Here is an 8,198-nt window from a genome sequence, read left to right as displayed (position 1 = left end):
CTGAAATAGTGCATATGTAAAAACATTACTGGTTGCTATTGCTTAGGGAAAACAACAGTTCCAAAAGATGTGTACATATTACGAAAATCAATGACCGCATCGGGTGGGGCTAATTTTGACCCCTGGGCTTTTATTTGAAAAAACTTGGTAGAAACTCACAAGAAAATGTTCTCAAGCTCTTTGGTTTTTTTAAAAGAAGATTTTTTCCCCTATATACATACAAAGCAGTCGGAAGGACAGCTAAATCCCCTTTCGCAGTGAACATGTATGTGTACTTCTTGACCTTCTGCCAACCATGACCTTGATGTTGTGTCATGCATATCATAAGCACATAGTCTCATGATTGTGATTAATTGTGCCAAGTTTTTTAAAATCTTCACAAAGTCAAAAAGTTATGAAGAACATAGTAAACAGTTTTCATAATTTTATTTATCATATCACTTTATGTATAACCAAGAAAAAATACTTTGTAAAATGTAATTCCTTTTATTGTCACTGTTTTTAAAATTGATTTAATTTTTCTATAACAGTTTATTCTAGCACTTTTCGTTTCGTTCTGTCTGTTTAACAATGTGCGATAGCTTATATACAGTCTGAAAAGGAGCGGGAAATACTTGTCATGTGACCAGAATAACAACGCGTTCTACAAGTACCGTTCTACGATTTTAAAGTAAACAATCGAGATAGCACCACTCATATAACAATGACTCACGTTATTCGCGACATTCCCACCACAAAAAGAAATAAACTAAATTAATGAACATAATTATATTTATAAAAATTCCAGATGTGTATTGAAATTTCATAAAGTACAATTGTAACTCCATCATCTGAATGACTTTCGGTTGCAATATTAAAGTAGTCCTGCAATCCAGATGGTACTAACTGAAATCTTGACACTTAGTCCAATAAAAATGCTGTTATCAGGTAGCACAACACAATTCAACTCTTTTATTTCATAATTAAAGGCCTCCGGCCCAAAATATATAACAAATAATACAATAGCATTTGAATCAGGTTATGTCAATATATCAGTATTTATGACATGAATTTCAACATAATAGCAGTATCTACGACATTGTCTATCAATTTCACTATAGTAGCAGTGTTTATAACACTGTCCATCAACCCAAACATAATAGCAGTATTTATGACATTGACATTAACTTCAATACAATAGCAGTATTTATGACATTGTCTATTAACTTCAATACAATAGCAGTATTTATGACAATAGCAGTATTTATGACACTGTCTATTAATTTCAATGTAAAGCAGTATTTATGACATTATCTACTAACTTCAACACAATAGCAGTATTTATGACATAATCTATTAACTTCAATATAAGAGCAGTATGTATGACATTGTCCATTAACATCAATAAAATAACAGTATTCATGACATTGTATATCAACCTGAACATAAAGCAGTATTTATGACATTGTCTATTAGCTTCAATATGATAGCAGTATTAATGACATTGTCTACTAACAATATAATAGCAGTATTTATCACACACCCGTGCCAACTTTGCGACTCCGCAAAAAAGGCACCGCAAGACCGTGCATAAATTTCGACGTGACATCATTACCGTCATATAAACATAGTGTAAAGACTGGCTATGTGCTAGCGTTACACGAGTACAAAAAACAACCCCTCCAACTTTAAACGGACTTCATTTTGGGTATGTGATAAATAAAATTCCTCTAAGTTCAATACTGAATTCACTGAAACTCATTGAACAAAACAATATCATGCTCGCCAGACTCTGGCTAGCATAATATAATTTTATTCAACTTGTGCAATAAATTTAGCATTGAACTTACACTCATTCAACATCCTATATTTAGAACATTGTCTACTAACTTCAATATAATAGCAAGACCTATGACATTGTCTATTCAACATCAATATAATAGCAGTAATTATGAAATTGTCTATAAATTTCAATATAATAGCAGTATCTATGACATTGTCTATTAACTTTTAATACATATAATTCCATAAGATAATAAATATATGTAGATAATTTTCGCAGAGTTTCATCATTACAAGTTGATAACAATTATAAAAGTTGTCCACACTAGTTCCAGAATTATACCAGTTAAATAGATATAAATTTCTAATATCGGTATATTTACAACAATGGAAAAATGCATGATATTCACAGTCTATACACCTTTTGTTCCTTTCTAAGCAAAAAGTACATAAACGATCATTGTATGAAATATCTAAATGTCTGCCTATCTCTATGTATAATTTATGATTTGAACATCTAAACTTTGTTAATGCAATTTTATGTTTTAAAGGCATATCAATGGACAAATATCGTTCAACATTAAGTAAACTCTTAAAATGATTATAATGATGACAACGACTTGAGTTATATATATTATCATGCCAGTTCTGAGTAGAACAATCTATCAATCTGTTTCTAAACATTTTAATAAACAATTTACAATCACCAACAGTTTGTGATATCCATGCATATCCAAATCCGTATTGGAATAAAAGTAATTTAACATTTGTTGCCCAGCAATTTCTTCCAGTATTGTCAAGAGCATAATTTTAAGTAGCATTGTTTTGGGTATCTGTGAGAAGGCATTTGTGTTATAATTATGTAATGCATAAAGACAGACGTCCACATTCCCCTAACACCATACATGTATTTGTAGTTTGACGTACATATAAAAGTTTTCTACAAAATTGATTATGTAAAGATTCAATTTTGGAACTATATTGATATCCCCATACTTGGGAACCGTAACATAAAATTGGTTTGATACAGGTGTCAAAAATCTTGAAAAAATCCTTAATTGGAAAATAACCAAATGGTTTCTGAAAATGGCGTATAGCATTAAGTGCTCTTTGAACTTGACAAGCTAATTTTTCGTGTGCCTTATTCCAAGACAATTTTGGAGTAAATAATAATCCCATGTACTTATATAATGAAGTGGTGTTTATAGCGTAGTCTCCATAAACCAATTTTTCATACCTTCTAAGGGGACCACCATTACGAAAAACAATAATTTCAGTCTTATCAAGATTAACTTACATACCAGTATTATTACAAAATTGTTCAACAACATTTATTTGCTATTGTAACTTTGAAGCCGTTTCGGCACAATTAGCAACATCGTCTGTAAACAAAAGACATAGTATATCAGGGATTTCATTTGTTATAAAAATACCGGTATGACAATTTTGTCTCAACATGAGGGATAATTCGTAAATAAATAATGAAAAAATTGTAGAACTTGTTTTATCTCCTTGCCAGGTTCCAATATTACAAGGGAAGTAACCTGTAGTTCCATTTGATAATTTGACACAAGATTCTAAACATGCATACATAGATTTTAATATTCTTAAGAAATTATCATGTAAACCTTTCCTTTCTAGAGCTTCAAACAGCTTAGAATGGTTAATTTTATCAAATGTTTCACGGAAATCAACATTAAGGCAATAAAAGCTACCACCCTTTTTAGAATGATATTTTTGAATCATTGCCTGAAGACATAATATATTATCAACCGCTGAATATCCTCTACAAAAACCAGCTTGTGACTCATCAATTTTGTTATATCTTTCAGTCCATTCATACAATCGTTTATTAATAACACCTGCAAATATTTTATACATGGTATTTGTAATTGAAATACCTCGATAATTACCAGGAATATTTTTAGGATCAGATTTGTGTATAGGGGTAATAGCACTTTTACCCCATGACTGGGAAAATATACCAGTTTGTAAAATTTTATTGGACAATATTAACGAAGTTGGAGCAACGTCGTCCATTGAGTATTTGTAAAACTCAGCCGGGATTCCATCAAAACCACGACTTTTGTTATTAGAAAGTTTTGATATAGACAAAAGAATTTCTTCTAATGTAAACATCTGATTTAAAGAATTGGCTGTAATGTCTGCATGAATATGTTCGTTACCTAAATTGGGATTTACAGTAGTTATGTTCTCATTAAATAATAAACTATGAAACTAAGAAAACCATTTTTCTGTATTTATACTATTATCAATTGTTGACACTGGTTTATGCCGTTTTAGAATTTTCCAAAACAAGGTAGCATTATCACTTGCATCTATTAAATCTTGCCAATTAATTCTCTGATACTCATACAATCTTAAATTGCAATAATTTTTAAAATCATTACGTTTGTCCTTATATGCTCTCAAGTCAAGCTCTAGATTTGATGATCAGAATTTCCTAAGAGCTTTAAAATTCACAGATTTCAGGTAATCACATTTCTCATCCCACCATGGTGGTTGAGAAGATACCTTTCTAAAAGTTCGTAACATACACTCACCAGCGTTCTGATAAATCAAAGTTAACCAGTCTATCACCAAATTTACGTTATCAGCAATAGAGCTTTCGATACAGGCTTTATTTTCGATCAACAAAGATTTTAACTTACTAATAAACGTATCTGTTAAAGAATTACACCATCTAAAATTCTGTAGATTATGATAAGAATTATATTCATTTTTAGACTGAATATTATATTTAGTGTTTAACTCAACACATGAAATAGGAAAATGATCTGATTCATCCCTATTTAAAACCTTGAAATCCTTAATATATGTAAACAGCCCTGTAGATGCAATCATGTAATCCACAACACTCAATGCACCATCATTAGAAAAACATGTAAATTCTCCATTTCTATCACCAGAAAAACGACCATTTAAAATGTGTACATCAAAAATACAACACATATTTACTAATGATTTTCCAAAATTATTACCTCGATATATATCCTTATTTTTCCGAGGAATATCAAAATTGCTACAATCATATTCAATATTATGAAAAATATAATCTAGTGTATTATTTGGTATGTAATCCAAAAAATCTTTACATCTAGAATTCATGTCTCCTGCAATATATAACATTGATTGCGGATAATCATAGTTTATAATATCTAAGTGCTCATACAATGTATCTATGCCATACATGTATTAACATCAATATTATCATAGAAACAAGACCCTTCAGGTGATATACAAGTTAAATACATAATAGTATCATCACATTGAAAGTAGTTTGATAATTTGCAAAAAAAGACAATACAATTTTCAAAGTGATCACAAATACGCTGTATAGAATTAATTTACTCAAACTACTTTTAACAAATACACTTATACCACCACTATTTCTTATAGCATATGGTTTTATATTTCTAATAAAATCAAAATGAATATATGACTTTAGAAAATTATCAAATTCCCCATATTCTTTACCCCATGTTTCGCACATATGTATAATATCAAATTTACTCAAAAAAATAATAATTTTACAATTATTTGTGTGTTTTCTTAAAGCACAAATGTTCCATTATAAAAAATTGAATAAATGTTTATTGTCATTGTTATCAGGATCTTGGCCTAATTCCTATTCTGAAAATAAATACGACTCGACGTCATCTTCGGATATTCCCGTGTCTTCATCCATTGGCTGAGGATTTTTATGTGTCGTTCCACTGTCATGAATACGGTTCCCATGTTGAGAATCAGCCAATCGCTGAATGTTGCTCGAGAGGTAGTTCTCACGACCACGTGGTGATTCAGGTGTTCTTGATCTTTTGCCAACCAATACAATTTCATCAGTGAGGTCATCATATTTGTATATACAATCGTCTACTATAAGCTTGTTAAACCTAACAGATGCGTAATGTCCATTATTTCACTCACTTATTGTGCGTTCTCCAAGGAATTTTCGATGACGCCTTTCACGATCTGAATAATCTTGCTGTACAGAATACTGATTGCGCTGGCCAGGTTTAAATAATTGTGTAGCCCTCTTGAAAATCAACTGACAGTCTTTAAACTGAACAAAACGGGCAATTATTGTACATGTATTGCTGTCACTTAATCCTGTGGGCTTGGTCAATATCGATCTCCTCTGCTTGGTTTCCAAAATTTAACTCATTTCTCAGAAAATTTCGAAGTTTATCTTCAGTAACAGACCACTGTTCATCAATCTTTCCTTTGATACCATTAAAATGTATATTATTCCTTCTAGACTTATTCTCATACTGGTCTAATTTATTTCTCACATCACACATTTGATGTTTTAATGAAATATTTTCCTGTTTTAATGATTCGTAATCAGTCTTAAGCTCATTCACTGAGGTTAAAACAGTTAATAATCTTACTTAGCATTTAGTTTATTAATATCGGAAGAAACATTATTATTCTGGGTAGTTAAATCACTTTTTATAGTTTTCAGAAAGTCATACATATCTGTACCTTGAATATCTGTAGATGCATTGCTGTTTGTAGTTAACCGAGTTGACAGAGGTGTAAGACCTTGATGGTCACAGTGACCTTGACCTCCACGTCCTGTAGAGTTCCGAGACCCTGGACGGTATTGGACAGGTGACGGAGACGTAGATTGCTGGTTTTGACTAGAAAATGTTATGAAGACGATATTGACATCTGACGAGTAGTAACCCCCTGTGACCCCAAGGTCCCGCTCTGGTCTGCTCCATGTGGGTGGGGTACTTTGTTCTGACTGTCTTTACTAATCACTTTCTGGGCTTTGTCCGAAATCAGTTTACGTGTGTCATCTGGCTTCATATGTTTTGGAGGTCCCGGATTGCTTTCAATATCTCCAGAAATAATCAACAACACAAGCATGCACGTGGTTACACGAAATGTTAATTTCCATTTTGGTCCTACCTGCACTGTGAACACATTAATACGATAAATTGACTTCTTAGGCTCACAGAAACATCCAATGCGTAATCTCCACTGCTGAATGCTAATTCCCATGGTGATTTAAGTCCAACAAGTTTTAAATTATTTTTCACATGTGTACAAATAAAACGCGGCAATTTTGCAAGGGACATAACCATTATCTGTATCCAATATCCTCATTGTATCTTTGACTTTGTACGAAAGAAATGTGTAATCACAATTGTCATACTGATATTTTTCCTGAATATCTAACTCTAATTCTTCAGCACTTATCTTTCTTGCATAAAAATTTCATTATTGTTGAAATCCATATTTTCATTTGTGTTGATTACTTCCATTGCATTTGCAAATATATTGGCAGTACATGTAGTTGTATTTTCTTCAACATCTGATATGTCTTCTGTTATCGGAAGATAGGGTGATCTAGCTGGTTTTGTTTCAGTTGTGATGTTATTTTCTATAATTTCTGTGTTGATATTGTATGTCAATTTCTTTGTTATTTGATGTACCTTTTCTAAATGTTTTATGAGGTAGTGTCTTCTTTTAAGTTTAACTTTGCACCCAGTTATAATGCACGTGTATATTTTGTTTTCCGGAGAATGAATTTCTTTAACATGTCGTTGTAAGGATTTATAATTGCTGTAAAAGCGTCGACAGAATTTAAATTTACAATAGTACATCTTGAAAAAGATTTTTTCTCAGTAAATAATTAAAATCTAATGAAGTAAATATGGAATGAAAAGAGATTTTATAATGTTAGTACACCGTTGCACGTGATTTTCGTGGAATTGCATTGGCACTTATTAAATCCCCAAGCCCAATTTATGGTACAGTTGCACAGAATTTGCGCATGAATGGTCAGCAGTCAATTATCAAGTTTTACAAACAATGTCACCGTTGCATGATTTTTTCATGGCAATTGAAGCCTAATCCAATGAATATGCGTATGACCTCTTTTGAAAAGGGTCATTGAATCGCACTACATGAAAAACATGTTTACATACTTAAATGTTATTTATTGAATGAATTTAATAAGAGATTTTGATTTTATTTAATTTAATATTTATACTTTTGAATTCCTTTTAGCCAACTTTTCATTTTTAGCTATTTATTTAGTGCTATGTCTATTTATTTATTGTTATCACTCACAAACTGTTTGATTTTACATTTTGCTTTTATCGCTGCTGGTCTTTGACGAGAAACAATTGTATTTTTACAACGTCCTGAAGTTTCATCTTTAAACTCTTGATTGTTGTACTTCTCCCGAAACTTCTAATGGGTAAAGCAAATTTAACAGCCGTCCTAGTTCGTTTCCAGATGAAATTAAAACTTTAGCTGACCGACATTCACCATCTCTACTTTTAATTAATTGTGTTATTTTACCAAACTTCCAATTTCCTCTTGAAGTATCATCTTTTAGTAAGATTTTATCTCCAACTTTAGGCTTAAACTGCATTTGACCCGGTGATTTTTAACATGTT

At 31.5% G+C, this 8,198-nt stretch overlaps 1 protein-coding gene across 2 annotated transcripts in view; it reads right to left on the bottom strand.

Annotated features, from left to right (window-relative positions):
• The window catches only part of LOC132742271 (probable oligoribonuclease), a 92,066-nt gene that overhangs the window by 11,876 nt on the left and 71,992 nt on the right, over positions 1-8,198 (bottom strand). The gene's annotated exons all lie outside the window — the stretch shown is intronic.

Source organism: Ruditapes philippinarum, unplaced genomic scaffold (genome assembly GCF_026571515.1).
Source record: "Ruditapes philippinarum isolate M1 unplaced genomic scaffold, ASM2657151v2 ctg1767_1_1_1_1, whole genome shotgun sequence".
In the NCBI taxonomy this organism is placed as follows: Eukaryota; Metazoa; Mollusca; class Bivalvia; order Venerida; family Veneridae; genus Ruditapes; species Ruditapes philippinarum.
The sequence above is the reverse complement of the archived record's forward strand: the minus strand, read 5'-3'. Positions and strand labels throughout refer to the sequence as shown.